This window comes from Lonchura striata, chromosome 5 (assembly GCF_050655825.1).
Source record: "Lonchura striata isolate lonStrDom1 chromosome 5, ASM5065582v1, whole genome shotgun sequence".
NCBI lineage: Eukaryota > Metazoa > Chordata > Aves > Passeriformes > Estrildidae > Lonchura > Lonchura striata.
Window position 1 is genome coordinate 48,073,336 of NC_140707.1, and position 18,958 is coordinate 48,092,293.

General features: G+C 35.2%; 1 protein-coding gene across 7 annotated transcripts in view; it reads left to right on the forward strand.

Annotated features, from left to right (window-relative positions):
* The window catches only part of NPAS3 (neuronal PAS domain protein 3), a 589,208-nt gene that overhangs the window by 413,218 nt on the left and 157,032 nt on the right, over window positions 1-18,958 (forward strand). The gene's annotated exons all lie outside the window — the stretch shown is intronic.

Genomic DNA, 18,958 nt, shown 5'->3' on the forward strand with positions numbered 1-18,958 from the left:
ATTGCTAGTCTCTTAATAATTTTAAAAGAAGTGCTGTAGCTACATCCTACTAAATCACTAGCCAAAGCTTATTTGTTGCTAAAAATATTAGCAAGTCTATCCCTAGAACCAAATCTCAAATGTAAATGGAAATGCTACAGTTTTCACCATACCAAACTTAAAATTCTTGTGAATTCTGGATGTCTGGGTTGGTGCTATGTGATACATGTGGTTTTGTATTTCTCGCACTGCAAGTAAACATTGATATACCTTATGCTGATACTCCACAACTTTATATTTATATAGAACCTCCAGGCAGTGTTGCACTTAAAGGCATTATGATGTACATTATTATTTGAAATAGCTTCATTAATGCTGCCTTTGTAGTCTTACTTTCTAGTCAAAATATTTCTCCAAGACTGCATCCTTGTGTGGTGCTGTTTTGTTTTTTTTTGTTTGTTTGGGTTTTTTTTTGGTTTTTTTGTTTCTTTGTTTTGGTCTGGTTTTTGGGGGGATTTTTGGGGTTTTTTTTTGGTTTTGTTTGTTTGTTTTAGTTTTTATTTTTTAACTAGCATGCGTGGAAATAATGTAAATTATATTTTGTATTTGAAAAGCAAAATCTCATGTCTCCTAGATAAAGGAAAATAGTTCTTGTATTGAATCTCAGCAGGTGACAACAGTTATGGTAGTCAATTTTACTCTTTTCTGAACATTTAGAGCCAGTGGTGCAAAACAAATGGATGCCAATGTTCTAAGATAGCTGCAGGACTAATAGTAAACAAATCTGATAAAACAATATCTTGGAAGGTAGCCTGAAAATTATGATAATAAAGTTACCCCTGGCAAAAGTAACAGTATATTTGAACAGTAAACAAAAATTGCAATAAATACCCTTTTGACATTACAATGAATATAACTTATATGTAGACACCCATCAACATATATATTTTGAATCATTTGTTTGCATAATTTATCTTCACGCTAATTCTAACCAAGAATTTTAAGCTAATTTGGCAGATATATATTTCAGACTGCACTGTGGAATTACAATCTGATCAGTTTCAGAGAACAGAGTTACATTTCAAAGTTTAGGAAATGAGAGTTAGCTGAATATAATAAGTGAGAGAAGGTAAAGACTCAAAGCAAGAGAAATGGATCAACAATCTCCCAGTTAAAGAATCTATGTATATTGGCTTTAGACTATGTAATAGTTGTATTGTAATAGTTCAGTTATACTTGAGGCAAGCTGAAATAGGTGAACATACTTTTCAGTTCTTTTATGGACTGTAGTATTTGTTGAAAGACCCAGAAATGTCTAGAAATGTGTAGTGTGGCCAGGATTTCTTCTTTGGGTTGGACAACATGATCTGTGGTGGTTTAGCCAATAAAAACATCTTTTTACAGTGGATCTCTGTAGTGATGTAAAAATGTTTTTTCTTCATATATATCTAGTCCCATGCATTTTCCAAGTCAGTAGGTAATTTTTGATATCAGGGTAACTTCCATGTTTGAAACACTCAGTCCCTGATGTTCTTTTAGAAATGGGATGAGATTTCAACAGAAAATGGCTAACCACTGAAGAGACATTCAAACCACTCCTTCCAGCACTTAGAAGTCAGTGTGAGTGCTTCCCTAACAGATTTCAATTCTCTTGAAAAGTGTCTGTGTTTGAGGCTTGGACCAAACACATGATGAAACATAAATAGTAACAAAAAGGGAGAAAAGTCTATCCAGAAACAGATAGAATAAAAATGTGTTATCCAGAAAGGATAAAATTACCTGACGTATGCTGTTTCAGTTTCAGTAAAAAAAGTTATGAGCTAATAATCTGGCTAGGATGCTTCTGCATTCAGGAAACAAGTTCTTAATAATCTCTTACAATAGTTGTACTCAGCAAGGATGGTATGTATTGTTTCCTGCCTGTGAGGTCCACGTCTTAAAGTAAAATATTTCCTACCTTTGCTCCACCTTGCCCAGGACACAGAGCAGATTGGCCTGTTGAAAAGAGAGCTCACTAAAAATGAACAGTGCAGCTGCTGGTGTAATAAGAGATAGATAATAGAGATGAAAAATAAAGAAAACAAGAATAAAATTTTGAGAATGTATACATTTGAAAATAAAGCAGGCAAAACCAACAAGTATATTACATGTTTACTCTGTTACCAGTAGCATAACATATTTCCTTATTTTGGCTTTCTGTACATTTGTTCTATGAAATGGCAAATAAAATTATAGCTACAGCACACAAGTACAAGGTCAAATAAATGACAGTACTCATTCTATTTGTGAAGCTATTCTGAAAAGGAACCATGGTGCCAAATGTGGTTTATTTGAATAATAAAGAAGAATTAGATTCCCCTGATAACTTGGCTGAGGGCCAATAAATCACTGGAGGTTAAGAATGCTTTGCAACTGCCATGTATTCCTTTTGCTTTTACGAAGCACAAACCTCAACAACTATGCTCTACCTGTTTTTCAATGCAAATCAAGTTGAGGTTAGTAGATGGTTAAAGGATTGCTTTTGTGCTCTGTTTGCTTAAAAAATAATATAAAGCAATCTTGACACTTGCATTGATTCTGTAAATTGTGTCTTATTCTCCTCTTATTTGATTAACAAAATGATGATGATAATAATAATAATAATAATAATAATAATAATGCAGAAATAATTAAAAATCCAGAACTTGAAATTTTTTTAAGCAAAACTAGACAATAACCAATTGTCACCTTACTCTTTTTTTGTGATGTTGTCATTGTTTTAGTGTTCTGAATTTAAATACTTCTACATAAAATGATCACTTGTACTCATACAGTAAATTGGTACACTAGCACTGATAATTTTTTAAGTTTTTCCCCTTTAAAAAGAGCAAATAAAAGCCTGGGAAATTCTGTGTTGATCATGTGGGGCTTTAAATATCTTTTCCCTTAATATTCAGTGTAAGAATATTAATTTACTGTTGTATTTTATACTAAAAGAAGTGAACAAGGGAGGAGTTCTATTGAAATAGAGCAGCTCTGAGGATTTTGAGAGCAGTAAGAAAATATAAGTATCAAAATAATTCAAAAACAGTACAAGGCACAGTGGCACATTATCAATTTACAACATTTAAATTGATAAATGCTTGGTGGTGAAGGCCTACAAGGGCACTTTGAAAAGCAAATAGCGACCTGCTGAAGAAATTGATTTTTCCCCCCCGAAAATGACTGCATGATGCATCATTTGACTGCATGCTGTCCAAGTGCTTGACAGAGATAATCTCAGCAATCCCACGGGTGACCTTATCGTTCTCACCAGGGCAACTTTGTCTAGGTTCTGACTTTGTGCATGTCAAGGTTTCTTCAGGCAGGATCCTTAGGGGGAAAAAGTTCCTCTGTTCGATCCAGATATTGAACCACTCTTGAAGGCACTCCCCCACCCCCAAAAAGGCAAGCTTGTTTCTTTTCTTCATAATTATGAATGAACTGAACGAGGGAAAATATCTATAGACACAGTATCTTTGCTGAGGACCTTATTGCCTTCTCAGTGTAGCTTAGCTTAGCTCTTAAAGGAGAAAGGATACCTGCCATTAGAGGTTATCAGATACAGCTGAAAGATTCCAAAATATATGGCACTCTTCTACATAGCAGAAACATCCCACCTGCTTTCTTTTATCGCACTCACTGTTCACAGCTTTATTTTTGCCATCCTCACAGTATTTAATATCGGCATCTAATCATTTTTTCTCTATGTTGTTTTTTTGTTTGTTTTTTTAATCCCTATCTCAACCCAATAACTTTAAAGACAACTCAAGTGCAAATGACAACCTGACAGAAGTCCTGAGCATCAACATCAATATGCATAATTTTGCATAGACCTTCACTGTATGGTCATGAAGAGGTCCAAAACACTTAGGCTATTTCATCTGGTTATTAATAAACAGGTTTTGTCTTGCACAGAGAAAAATATTGCCCAAATCATGATGAGTAACAGCATTTTAAAATTTGCAGGATTTTTTTAAAGTGCTTTACGTAATGAACAAACTATTCCTCATGTGCAGTTAGTAAGTGTTAATTATAATTACTGACTAGGAATCTGTTGAAAGCAGAAAATGTTATGCTCTGTTTGGTACCCCAAAGCTGCTCTACCCACTGCCTTTGACACCCACAGTTCACCGTATTCAACCTCTTTTACCTCCTTCTTTCATCCACAACATTAATTCTGAGTGAACAAGACGTGCTTCCCTGCTTTTGACAAGATTTGCTGCAGTCTCATGCGACAAAAACCCAACACTCATTCCAGATTCAGAAAGTAGGATTTATAACAGCATTTTAATTTAATGTTGGATGTCGAACATATAAAGAGATCACAGTAGTACTAGAGCTGAAAATTGATGCCTTTTTTATTAGTGTCCTCTCAGAAGTGGGTGAGCCGCTGTTTGTGCAATGGAGCACAGAGCACCACAGTCAGATGAATGAGGATATGCTATCTGCAAGGAATCATATTTCAAACCACTGTCTGCCTCTATTGATGTGCTCAGAGTTGAAAGGTTATGCTAGTAAATGCCATCAGAATTTTCAGCATTAGAAATCTGTGGAATAATCCGCTGACTGTCACTTTGTAGTGAGTCCAAATGCAATACATGGTGATGCTTTAATGATTTTTTTTAAATTGAAATTAACTTATTGTTACTGATAACATTGTTTTGCTTCTTCTTCTACAGTGTGCTTAAATACTGCCAACAGAATTGTCTTATAGGCTCCACTGAATATAGTCTGTTTTTGAGTTAACTAAAGGAATCCAGAATGTCATTTTACATGAGAATCATGTTTCCCTTATTTATTCTTTTGAACATATTTTACCAGCCATTGAGGCTGAAACATTGAAAGCCTTTATGCAGAAGGGATTCACTGGTTAAAATGAATCACAAATTCTCCATGCAATAAAATGTAGCCTCATTGGTTTAACACTTAAAGGTTGAAGACTTTTTATGTCGCTTAATAATTTCTACCATTTGCTGTTAAAGAAAAAAAAATTGTATTTTCATTGCAATTCTTAACTCTTTCTAGTACTGAACAAGAGTGAAACATTAGCAATCAGACCATTTGCTTCCTGATGGAAGCAATGGTTTCAGATTATTTTAATCAAAATATCTGGGGAAAATGGGTAAGACAATTTGGATATTTTATGTTTCTCTTTCCTATTAAAGAAAATTTTAAAAGTTTTCCTGAATTAATATTCATATTATCCAAATTAGCTACACAGTACTTTTTGGTATCTTCTTTGCATTGCATTGTAACATATTCATGTGGAAATTGGAGAATATTCTGTAAAACAAACAGCTGTGGAATAATTGGAAAAAAAAAAACAAACAAAACAAAACAAAAAAACAGGTACTGGTGATAAACATACAAATTTGCCCTAAAGGTAATTTCCATGCTTTCTGGGCACATCAGAGGAGAAATAACCCTCAAATAAAAGTTTTAAGAGTAAGTTCAAAACATCATTCTGTTCATGAGTGATGAAAATTTCACTTCTAAAACAAAATTATTATTAATAGATTTTGATTAATAGTAAGAAAATATGCTTTTCATTGCTAATAAAATGCACTGATTATAAACTTTGATTTTCTTTTACATCCATATTTGAGTCAGGGAAACTGAAAGTCATGACTCAAATATTTTCCATTGTATGAAATGATTCAAGCTTTGCAGCAGAGAAGCAGTAGTGGTTCCATGACAGAACTTCCATTCCAAGCACTTGAGAAGGGTGGGTCAATCCACAGATACTCAAGGGTTGGTTTAAGGTTATGAAAGATATAAAACAGTGCCCATATGTATTAAAAACACAATCACTGAATGGTTCTGAGCTTAAAAAAATGCTGCAAAAATGAAATATGAAAAAACTACTTTAAACTCAGATCAGTTCAGTGATATCTTAAGCTGCAAATCCTCACTGACAGTTCTACCAGTCCAACTAAGGTGTTGCATATGAAAGCACAAGATCAGGATGCAGCTCAGAAAAAGGACAGGAAATACATCCTATTCTGCTTTTGCCAACATCATATATTATTACAGCCTTGGTCAGGAGTTTACTTTCTCTGCTTTCAGTCAGAGTTAACAGAGTAATACTACTCTGAGAAGAGAGGATTGGTAAGAGAACAGGAGCATTCTAAATTCTATGGAGAGTGTCTTCACCACAGATGGGATGTAGTCAAGAGAACCTTCCAAGTCAGAGGCTAATGGTGCTTAATCCCCAAGGTTTGTAATGGAAATTCAAGGCAGTCATGTCCATGTGCTATTACTCTTCCAGTATTAATCTATATTCTTTTGTCGCTTCCTGTTCATCTTCAGTATTAAAATAGACCTATGTTGCTTAGCATTTTAACTCCGTGTTTCCCTGTGCTACCTTCTGGCATTTGAACCAGGATGCCATCCGAGACATCCTCTGCCCGTGCTTCCAATTGCACAGCAGCTGACAGCAGCTTCCTGCTTAAGTTGCAGTGTGAAAGGGAAAGCCCCAGGTTGCTTTCTGCACTTAGGGGACAGGTAACAGAGCAGCGGAAAACTCATCAGGCTTACTGTGAACCAGTACTTTATCTTACTTGCTCAGCTGAGTTCCTTAACAGCATTCACATTAAAAGTTCTCTCTGCTGTTTTCTCATACCTTCAGAGCTGTCTGTATTTATCCTGAGTAACTCAGCTCCACATGGATTATGTTTACTTATCATTCTCATGGCACTCCCACAGAAGGTTCCTCTGCAGATGAATCCACAGAAGAGCCAGTTTAAAGCCATTTTACAAGCCAGGCTATCAAAATCTGACATCAGAATCCATCCCATCACATGGCCTTCTCTAGCAGTGCTGGCAGAGCCAAAACCAGCCATGCAGCAGAAGGGTACTTCTACCTGATGAGTTAATAGGAAACTGGGAATTCATTTTTCCCAGACAGGAGCTCAGACGTGGCAACAGAGTGAAGTAACAAACTTCCTTTGCCCAGAGTTAGAAATCTAGGGCAAAAAGGCAAGCAAGAAAATCTCTTCCTTCAACAATGAAAAGACTGTCTAAGAGCAGGAATTATCTTCCCTTTAGAGACAGGACACACCAGCATATATTGGAGGGATGGGGAATCAGATTGGTATGAGGGGACAGACAAAAGAAATGCCTCACTAGTGTGAGCAGACAAAGAGGAAGACAGAGAAGAAACACAGCACACTGCCCCTACTCAGCAACAGACTGGTGAGGAGACATGCTTCTTCCTCAGCAACCAAGCAAAATTTTGCTAACCTTTGATATTCAGAACTCACAGCCCAGCATAAACTCAAATAGTTGAGTCTGGTTCATACTCAAGATATATGAAAATAATATTTTAAAGGACTTATTAACATTCAGGGGGGGTTGCACCCTTTGCGACTTTGTATTTTCAAGTCTTCTTTTTCCATTAACCACATGAATGCTAAAAATGTACTTTAATATGTAGGAGATGTCTGAGACTTTTTGGGAATATCATGATTGTACAGAAAAGCCTTTGAAACTACAATCAAACCATTTGATTGGCAATAATATTATAAAGTTTGGCAACAGTAAAATATAAAGAGGAAATACTGCCTTACTTTTCTGTCACATGGATCTATAAACTCGTATGGTGCATTCTGCTCCTGCTATATTCCAGATAACTTTTAAAGCCTTTGTGTTAATAAATCTGGCCTTATACTAATAAAATGTATGACAGAATTATTACCTATATTAATTATTTTATGTTTGAGATCCTGTCTTTCGGTCTTTTGGGTGACAAGTATTTTCTAGTCTGAGTATTGCTGTATCAGGATGTAGCCATTACATTCAGGCATACTCTCTACCTTTTCATACTGCATTTCAGAAAGATGTCTCATTTGGGACAGCACTTATTCATGGAGAAGTGGTAAATACAAAGCTGTATGCATTCCTGAGATTCCTTGAATAACAATGTCGCTATCCATGTATTCTTATTGAACTTCCATAACAAAGATATGATGAAAATTGAACAAAGATATGATATGCATAACAAAGATACGATGAAAATTGTAAATATATATCTTCTATGTATTAAAGCTGCATGTATGAGTCATGACTTAAAGTTTGTAGGAAGACATGCTTCCTTTTCTAAAATTCATTAATCCAGTTGGAGAAGCAGTAGCTTTCCTTTCTTGTTTCTCCTGACATGACATGAGTCTGATCCACAGCCTGTAAGTCAATGAAGAGATTTCACAGATTTTTGAGTGGTTCTTATTTTACTCTATACTGCCAATATGTTACTTATTTTACACTGAGAATGAAGATATATTCGTTAAGTTAATGAGCAATCCCTCCATCCCTATAAGCAACTAGTACTTTGAATAAGAGTGACACTGATTTATCCTTTTTTTATTTCTTATTTGTTACAGATTGCTTGTGAGTTTTAAAATATTTTGGTCATATGATAACTCAGTTTCTTTGTCCTGTCTCCAATTTTATATATTCAGATTGAGTTAACTCGCATCAACATTATGTTAAGGCATTTTAGAAGATTCCTGCCTTAATTGTAAATGGTATATACTGTGTTTACTGCAAACTTGTGTGCGATGAGCTAATGTTTAACCTGAGAAAGATGCATTCCAAAGACATAAAAATCTTCAATATCAGAGAAGTTGGCTAAAAAATGTAGTGGAAAAGGCATATCTTTTATTAGTTGCATGTTTGAGAGGGTTGAACATTGTGATATTTTTATCATCTCTTTCCTGTATTCTTCTGATTCAGTCTGTCTTCCTTGTTAGCTCCCAGATCAAGTCTGGATGTATTGTTGCTTAAGTGTGCAATGCCTTCCCAACAGAAAGCAGTTCAGAGAAATAATTGTTAATAGATAATAATTCAGTCACTGAAATGAGCATAAGCAAATTCCAGTTTCTAGAGATAGGATTCTCTTTTATGCTCATTGCAAATATAAGGATTTATATTTCCTGCTCTTTTGGTTAAATTGTGTCTACAAAAAGAATTCTGTGCACTTCAAACTTAACTTATTCCAGATGTTTTCTTTGGCTAAATACAAGTAGGTTTCTTAATATTTGTTCTATTCTCCTCTTCTTTTATGATATCACTACACTCCTACAGGTTTATGTACCCTTGTGACTGTGAAGAAAAATCTTATGTGTTTGATGGACAGCAACTTTTGTTTTCAAAACAAATTATGCTTTTTCCATTCTAAGTGGTTAGGAGGTATTCAACACATTTGTGCTGTACCTGTTTTGGACTATATATGTGACTAGATCTGGCATAGTCCAGTCTGCATTCTCATGATGCTTTTGGACTAAATCCCTACAGATTAGCAAAGTCTGCAATGAGGGTAAAAATTCTTGTGAAGTAATAAGAATAATAAGTAAAACTGGAAAAAGAAAACTCTGTATATAAATATAATTTTGACAGCACATTAATTCAAATTGACATTGCAGGTTTTTTTACCAGACAAAAAGACTACAAAAGGACACTACCATTTTAATATGTTTTGGAACATTTCCAGTTTAGCAGCCAAGAAAATCATATAATTCTGGAATCCACTCACCTCTTTAGTAAAACCACCAGTCTTCAATTTTAAATAGCATTTGTGGAAATTAAAGAAGGTAAACTGAAAATATTTCTAAAGTGTCACAGCTTCATTGTGATCCTAGATAATATGGCCTATCCCTTCATTGTCATCTAGAACAGCTGGGAAGGTGCTGTGAAAATAATGTCATGTCTTTTAAAATAACTGCAAAACCCAAAGATTTTAAAGGAGATTATACATTCATATCTGTATTTGCTATTTTGAATCAAGTTATTGATGTGTGATATCCTTTATTATGTCATTAACATCCCTGTCACGGCAATATCCGAATTTGCATATAAACAATCAACATAATGGATCTGAAGTAAAAAACGCAGAGTTTATTTTTATTTTAAATAAAATGCTTGCATCTCCTGAAATGCAAATATTTATTCGGTACATGTATAATTATAATATGCCTATGATAGCTGATAATTTTCTGATTGTCTTTTATAGTCTCATTTAAGTCATATTTATTCTCTTGCATCCATGGTCTTCATTTGACACTGGACATCTTAGTGAGCTGTAGTACAGGGGTTTTTTTGGTTTTAACCTTCAAAGAAATTTAGTTGAGCAGATGCTACATTGAACTAGTCAGAGTAGAAAGGAAATGATACGGCTTTTAAAGGGCACATCTAGCATATCTAGTGGGCTAAAGTAATTCTGGCAATGCTTCAAAGGATATAACTTTTGATGGTAAAGTAGGTAGGCTACAGAATGAAATCACATATGGCAAGCTGTCAAAGTCTTCCTACACATTCAGTACATTTATATAAGTGCAAATGGATGCTGCTTAGATGGAATCCCTAGCAATTTCCTGTTAAATCTGCTCTAAGATTATCTGATATTATTTGACTAAATTATCTGTAAAAGCTGAGGACAACTTTCATGATCAAATATTTAGAAATTAGTTTTTTCTTTTTTGGCAGATTATCTGAAAAATGAACTGCAATTGTATTAACACTTGAAAGCAAAGGGCTTTCGGTAATAGCAATTATATCAAAACAGGGATAATGAATTGCTGTATATCAGCTTGAAGAGGACGTATTTATAGGTCAATGATGTCAATAGCTATAGTTCTCATAGTTACCTCATTTCTTACCCTTTTATTCCTTGCTAATGCTAAGCAGACACAGTTTTAACTTTTAATGAGATTGGTGACTATGAGAATCTCATTTCACATTGGAAGGGAAGTTTACAAGGGATGAATATTTTTCACCTTTCAAAACTCAGCCATAAAAGTTGTTGCTCTTTTACAAATGCTACATCAATGGTTAGCCATCCCCCTCCCTACTAATGAAAATAAATCCAAATGGTCATTCATACTTATTACAAAGACAAACTTTCAAGTTTTCTTTTTTATATATATTCTCCTAGTTGTGTTGAACAGTGCTGTAATAGAATGACAAAATGCAGGACACCTTACAGCATTAGCTTTATAGCTAAGAGTATGCATGTATATATATTTTTATATAATATGTGTCTGTGTATGAATCTGTATGGGTGTGTGATTGAAAAAGGTACCTCAGAGGTGTGCTGAAAAGGTCTTTACCTCTGTTCTACACTGTCCCACATTAGTAGGAGGTAAGGATTGTCCAGCTGCAGCCTTACAACCTTGAGCACATGCATTTGCTTTCTGATTTTTGGCCATGGCTATCCTTGAGAGCTATGGTAGGATGAAGCACATTTAGTTTTACTGGGGGAAGATGCAGTGTAGTTAGTGCTGTTAACTACTGAAGGTTGGAATCTGTTTGCAGAGGATGGAATCTAATGAGATTTGGCCATGGAAACTGAAATCCCCCTAGACAGACCTTTATATTCATTTGGCCCCTCTCACACACTTACTCGTGGCAGTAGCACATGTTCCCATCACAGCTAGAAGACTGCAGGCCAGATATAAGCAATCGGGCTGTCTAGTTATTCACATCTTAAGGGGATCCAAGAGCAAAAAAGGAGTTCAGAAATGCACAGCTTTGGTGAGGTGTCTGTCTCTTATTTTGGCTCCTATTCTGCAGCTGCAAAATCACACCAATACATTAATCACATGTCACTGTACAGGTCACACCCTTGGCCCTGATCATAAGCATAGGGCATTGTAGATTGTAGAAATAAATAGAATGAATGTTTGTATTGATCTATTTAAGAAGTGGATGCTTGTTTAGTGGATATGACTTGGACAAGTCTCAGTGTGCTTTTATTGGAAAGGCAAATAGCCTCTTGCTGGTATAAAGGCAAATCCATCTGCCAGTTTCAGATCCATTCTGTAATAGAAATGGGAATTTGATGAGTGCTCAAAAAAATCTTGCTGCTTTAACATGAGCAAAACACAAAGCTGTTGTGTCTAGACTGAGACTTAGCTGAAATTTTCTAAATTATTCAGTCTGAAACAGATGTGTGTCCTGTAAGAATTTCTAAACAGTGGTAAATTTGACAATGTGACAAGGAACTGAAAACCGTTTTCTGACAGATGAGTGCTAAAACAACAGTAAAAAAGGTAATGCTACAAGTTGAACTTGAAATAAAAAGAGTATGAGTAGAAGAAAGGATGGATAAATCATAACACAATTATAAAATAGAGTATGAGTAGAAAAAAGGATTAATATGTCATAACAAAGGCTTTGGATCCTGGAAACATCAGCACAAGAATTCTTACTGAAATCTGTGAAACAAATTATAAATCTATTCAGTTAAACCTTAGAGGGACTTGGGCTTGGACTTCTGAACCATGGGAACTCTCATTAAAATCAGTGGCAATCTCACCAAAAACAAAGCAAAAGCAAAATTTCTGGAGAGAAAAATTACGACCAAACTGTTGCTTTCAGATGAGAAGGCAAGGCGACCTGGTTTCAAGGGACAGCACGGCAGCCCAGCCTCGCCCGGGCCACTCGGACCACAGACATACCCAGACACCAATGTGGTGGATGGTCAAATGGCATTTATTACCTTATCTCGTGAGGTTAAATAGTCAAGGGGGCTTTGCTACATCAAAGGAAGAAGGTAGGATCTCTAGGATTAGTAAGGAGTGGAAAACTACTGGGTTAGGAGGGGTTACATGTCTCAGCGGTGATGGATTATATACCACGGGATGAGGGGGGAAGGGTCTTGCTTTCCGTTACATTCTGAAATCTTCCGTTCGCCTGTCCCTATCTACCACACCAAACCCATTTATTAGCAATACTTGAATTTCAGTAGTGAAGAAGCATTCAAATTCTGTGTTACTATTTTGTTTCTTTATACCCTGTGTATCTCTATAAACACCCAAAATTGATGTATAGGTCATGTGAGTCCCCTCCATCACATTTGGTCAGTCAAAAGTGTGAAATTACCTATGCTTATAAAAGTAGGACATGGACCTCAATGTTTAATTGATTTTTTAAATTGTATATATTTAAAATATAGATATGCACAGTCTGAATTTTAGAAACCTAACTAAACATCTAAAATTATGATTGGTGTTGAACAACAGCTCCTGCCCAGGAAACAAACAAACCAGGGAAGAATGTGTCAAAACCCATCAGTCTCTTGTTGGCCCCATGCCAGCAGAACAGGCAGATTTCATATTGAATTGAAAGCTCAGCATATTTGAACATTGAGGCCTCAGATGTGATAGGGCATGACATTTTAAAATTGGCATCTTTGCTTTAAACAAGGAAGATTTTGGTGATTCTGTCAATGTCTCCCAGAAGTAGTGTGCAAGGGTAGACAACTAAGAAACAGAGATATTCCAATGCAAATGTCATTTTCCAAACCAACTCATTACCAAAATAGAAACTTGATTATCAGTGCAATATACACACAACTTGGAAAGAGTTAATTGTGGAGCCTGTCCCTTCAGGAAACTGAAATTTCTATTATATAGTATATTTGAAATTTATACTATAGGGGATATTTGAATTGAATCCAAATGCAGTTGATTTTATCCATAAAGTTACAAGAGGTTTCCTCACTTTATAGGGGTTTCAGTACTTGAGCACAAATAATCTAGATTAGGCAAACTGTCCAAAATACATACACTTGCTTCCCGTTTGCTCCTTTAGCTCCAATAAGTATGTGTTGTGAATTAAAAAGTTTGGGAATTCCTTTCAAAGACCATTGCTCTATGGTATGACCTCCTTCTAGAATCCTAGAAGAGGTGTTCAAAGTGACTCTGTGTGGTGAGAGCTGGGGAATAGAGATAGGCAAATTGAGTTCCAGAAATCATCTGCTTCTGTTCATCTTGTGAATAAATGAAACCAAGGCTATGGCCATGAGGGAAATCTGAAATGCTGGTCTTATCTTTCCTGATACCTGCAGTCATGTGTAAGACATAAGCACAACTGAAAATAGCAGGAGTAAGGCAAAACTAATGGATGCACAAGCACAGCTGAATGGAAATGTAGAAAAGGGATGACAGTGCGGGTCCACTTGCTACAGAGATGGCTTTCTGTCTCTCAGATACAGGACTTTGGAAGCCACATGACAGGTAGTTTCTCATTCTTCTCTGCTGATGCATCTGCTACGTTGTTTCTAACTCTTTCCAAGAATTTACTTCAGAGTCATATGGTGTGATTTATACCTTCCAGCATGGCATACACAACTCTTCTTGATGTACCTCCACTTGAGCTAAAGGATGTACCACAGCAGTGAATTTCATCCACTGTGTTAATTTTCTGAAAGGTTATTATAGTGATATTATATTCTTCAACTTCTATGACAATGTTAGGGCTCTTTTCTCTCTGTAAATGTGGAAAGATTTATGTGTTACATAACTAAAGTGACTATTGCAAATTACACTTTTACAAATTTTAAAGTAGAAGTACAGTGATTTGATTTTTTTTTTTCCCAATCAACTACTGGAGATTATCACTTATACAAAGGAGTTTAATTAATTACATATATGCAAAAAATTGTAGCTAATGAACTTCACCTTGAAGGCTATCTAGGAAATCTAGATAGGTTATCTGTGCTAAGAAAAAATATCTTCCATCATTAGAGTTGTATTGCATCTTTATGTATGTTTATTCTACCTATACAATATATACTTTTACAGAGTTTTTCATTATATACTTTTTGGCACCTTTGGTTTAACATATATTTAAATGTGTTATAAATATAACACATAAATATAATAATATAAATGTGAAATAAAAAGTGCTAAACTGGAGACAAAATACTTCTTTCATGTTACAGAGTAATAATGTCTGTCATTGATAGGAGATATGATTGTAGCATGCACTGTTTGTGAGAATCACATTTTGCATTATATTTCATAAACTGTACAATTTATAGTTTTGTATGTAATCATGGAGTTGTTTTATTATATTTCAGGGTAAATTTTTCACCTATTTCAGTTGAAGGAACATTCTCACGGAATACAGGTTTTGTAGTGATATGATGTTTCCTAGCTGTAGGCTTGGCCTCTCCCTTCTACTGGCTGTAATTTACTTTTTGGTCTCTGTCGCCTTGAGCTTGCCTTCTGACTAGTTTGTTGAATGATGTGCTAATCCATTATATTTTTCAGACAAGTGTATCGACCAGTATAAACAGACTGGAGGGCACAAACCTAAATGAAAGCTATACTTCCTTGAATCATTTAAAAAGCTCCTGCAGTGGTGGCAGTGCAAAATAACTTTTCTCTGTACATTAAATAAAAGAAGGAAATTTCAATAAATAAAATTAAGATTATGGGGAGGGGGATGTGAGCACATTAGGGTGCATTTCACATGGATGTATTTCGTTATAGGAAGAAGAGACAGATAATATTAGTCAGCCCTTAAGAATGTGCTTCTAGATGACAAATTTGAAACTGAGCCCCAAGCCCTGCATTACTTGCCATTTCCCATTGTCCAGACACTCTCACAACACATGATACATGTTGGAAGTCATGTACTATATTGAAACATTTTTATACAAATAAAGAATGGAGGATAACTTCAGTATGGAACTGGCAAAACGGAGGGCAAAAGATGCAGCTTTGTGATCCTTTCTAGGAAACATGTATAAACCTTGTCATGAAAAATATCCCTAGGTAATTTATCTTGAAAAGAAATATCAAGAGAGTGGATAACCTCTCAATTTGTACAGCTGGTGTCAGATATTCAAGTTCCTACCTGTCAAAAAGTGAATTAAAATTTTAATAGCAACAGGAACTTTTGGCTAGTAATTCAAATCTAATCTGTGAACACAAGCAATATTATGGAAAATTACATTTTTCAGTTGAAAACAACTCTACAAAACTGTAGTAATTCCATGATAATAAAAAAGGGGATAATTTTTCCTTCAAGGCATATTTGCTTCATGATACATTGGGAAATAGTTAAGCTATGAATTACTGGAACTTCTGCAGGTATGGGACAAACGAAAAGAATCATTCCTATATCTCTCTTCAAGTATGAGATTTCAAGGAAGAGAATTAGATGTTTCTTTAGTAAAGGAATTTTTTTTTAAATTTTTAATTTCAGGTTTATTCCAGCAGATTGAGAGCAAAACTGTCTGATTTCTATTTAATAATTCACTTGAGGTCTCCAGGAATTTTTATATCACAGTTTTCACCTTGTTGATTTAGAAAGTGGCTATTGACTGCAAGCTACTAAGAGATCTGTGATATTTAAGTTATTAAGTCATCACATATACTTAAGAGCATTTCAGAGATCTGGTGGCATGCTTTTTCCAAGGAAATAAAAGTCTGAAGTTCCCTGCCCTGAAAATCTCAAATGCACAGAAGACAGTAAGCATTTGTATCATTCTGAATCTGTGTTTGCCACAGTTCCTGAGCTATTACTACTCTCGGACAGATATTTGCGTGCCCACTTCTTCCAAGAAGAGGATCCTCATAACTCTTGCACCTGTATAGTGAAAACATGATGCAAATATCTATTTGGCCACTGACCTCAGGGAGACCCAGATTTCCCTCCCCTCCTTTTTGTTGTTTCTGGCTCTCTGAGTAGCCACACCACTAACACCCTGGCCGTAGCCGTTTAACAGTCACACCGACCGTGATCGATACAAAACTCAGAAGCAGCAGGAAAAGCTTTGTCTTGGGTTTACCAAGTAATCAGAAAATATTTTAATGGGATTCTGATATTTCTATGTTTTAAGTTTAGATTCCCTTCCAGATACAAGAACTGTGACTTCTTCAATGGGGATGGCTTGGGTTTTGTAAAGCTGTCTTCACATGTTATTGAGATGAACAAGATACTAGGAGGTGTAGTCTTTCCAAATTTGGCTACTGTTTTATATTTAGTGTCTGATTATAGTTAGGAAACCTATTTTGAAATGATCCTTAACTTTCTGACCATTTCTTCTCAGCACATGAAACACTTTAATCCATTTGTTCTTTTAAACTAAGGTACTCATCCTTCACATCAAAATATGTGCACCTTATCGAGATCAAAGCTGCCCAAACTTGACTTTACATCCACACAGATGGCTGTAAACATGACACGGGAATATTACTTTGGCTTCACTTGACAGAGCTGAAAGTTGTCCCTGCAGAATTACCCAGAATTTGTTGAAAATTTTATTCTTAACTTTAATTGTCTATGAAAATAGCCAAGAACTTAGAATAAATAGCCATCTCTGTCAGTGTAAATAAAAGTGCATTATTTGCTTCATTGCAATATCTCACACAGAGAAATTGCTTAGCAGAAGTTGATCACTCCACACAAGAAGTAAGGGAAGGCTTGTAGATTTTCTGGCCAATTTTAAGCATTGTTAAAATAATGTATTCATAGCTAGTACATGTAATAAATAATATGCATCCTCATTAAAACAGGAGTTCTTTTGAGTACAGGCTTGGCTTTGTAAATGACAGCTTTCTAAATAAAACAGAAATTCAAGAAAGCCAGTATACTCTTGTAATCTTTATTTCAGAACATATGACTTGAAGCATGATGTGCAGAAAACAATGTTACCTTTATGTAGCTGGAATATTTGCATAGGAGCTTGCTGGTTTGTAAATTCCAAGCAGCATAAATATTGATATACCATGCTTAGCTTACCACATACCTTCAGTTTGGTTCTATCTAAATTACAGAAAGAAAGGTACAGCTGTGTGCACTGTTTAGAGGCATGTTTGTTTCTAACATCTGCTTTCTGAAATCATTGTTATTCAGGTTTTTCCTCCTCACCTGCCCCACCCACACTGTCTCCCTGTGAGCTTGCACACACACACTTCTGTCTATCTGTCTAATAGTTTCTAAATGTTCAGCATCCTGTTTTATAACTGTGTTTCTTTACTGTGCTCTGAAGATTGATGGAAGAAAGATTAGTGGAGGATTTTGATGGGAAAGTGCTTACATGTTTTTTTGGGTGTCTTACATGGCAGCGAACCATTTACACAGGCTTATTACAAAAATAAACTGAATAAACCCCTTCAACCTGACAGAAGGAAAAAGCTTTCCTGAATCATAACTCACAAAAATATCCTGTAAAATAAAAAAAAAAATATAAAATTACTCAAAATATGAAGCAGTTATATCAACTGGTTAATTGTATTTGAGAAATAAGTACATTCCAAATTCTGGGATGACTCCTTGGTGCTTTATATTCTGGGAAGAAATATTAGTTTTATTGCACTGTTTCTAATGAAAGGGCTATATTTACATAATTTTTCCTTGCATACAGGCAAAAGACATTGAAAGATGGAGTATCAAATTATTTTTCCCTCTCATAACACTGCACACCCATGAGAAGGGATGTTGTTGTTGTTGTTGTTTTAGGGTAAATAGAATGAATTATATCATAGCCACGCTTTGTGGCAGATGGGTAATAAAGTCGTCAGCAGAACAAACCTGCCCTGTTCAGTGTGCTGAGTGCTGCTAAACAAATAATCAGTCAGATGTGTATGGAGTTGGCCAAAAGGAATTGGGAGTTACAGTTTGCAACACAAAAGCACCCACTTTGAATCAAGAGAAAAAGCAATTTGAACAACTGAAGAGTTTCCATTTGGCATATACAGGTAACTTATTTGGCTGTCTTTCTAAAATGAAAGCAAAACCACCTTATCTTATAACAGAAATTTACAATCTATAGTACAAGAGAATGGATATGTACTAAATCAAAAAATTACTGCCTAGTCAGCTATTAAAAAACAAACAACTAAAAGTTTCAAGTAGACCAATTTAATGAAAATATCAACTATCTGTTAGAATTCAGTATCTACTACTTAATCTTCTATTATTCCAAAAGCATGTTTTAAAAATTATCTGATATTTTGCTCTCAAGTTGTAGAAGGATTGTAAAATAAAATGTTATTCTGTGCTTCATTTCCCTTCTTATGAAATAAATAACCTGCTCAATGTCTGCTCAGTTTGGCTTCTATGTTGGTAGCAAGCAGTCCTAAAAAATAGCTTTTATGAAAACTTCACCCTGAACATGGTGAAACCAGTGTCCTTACTCAGTGTATGAGATCAAAAATAGATGATCAAT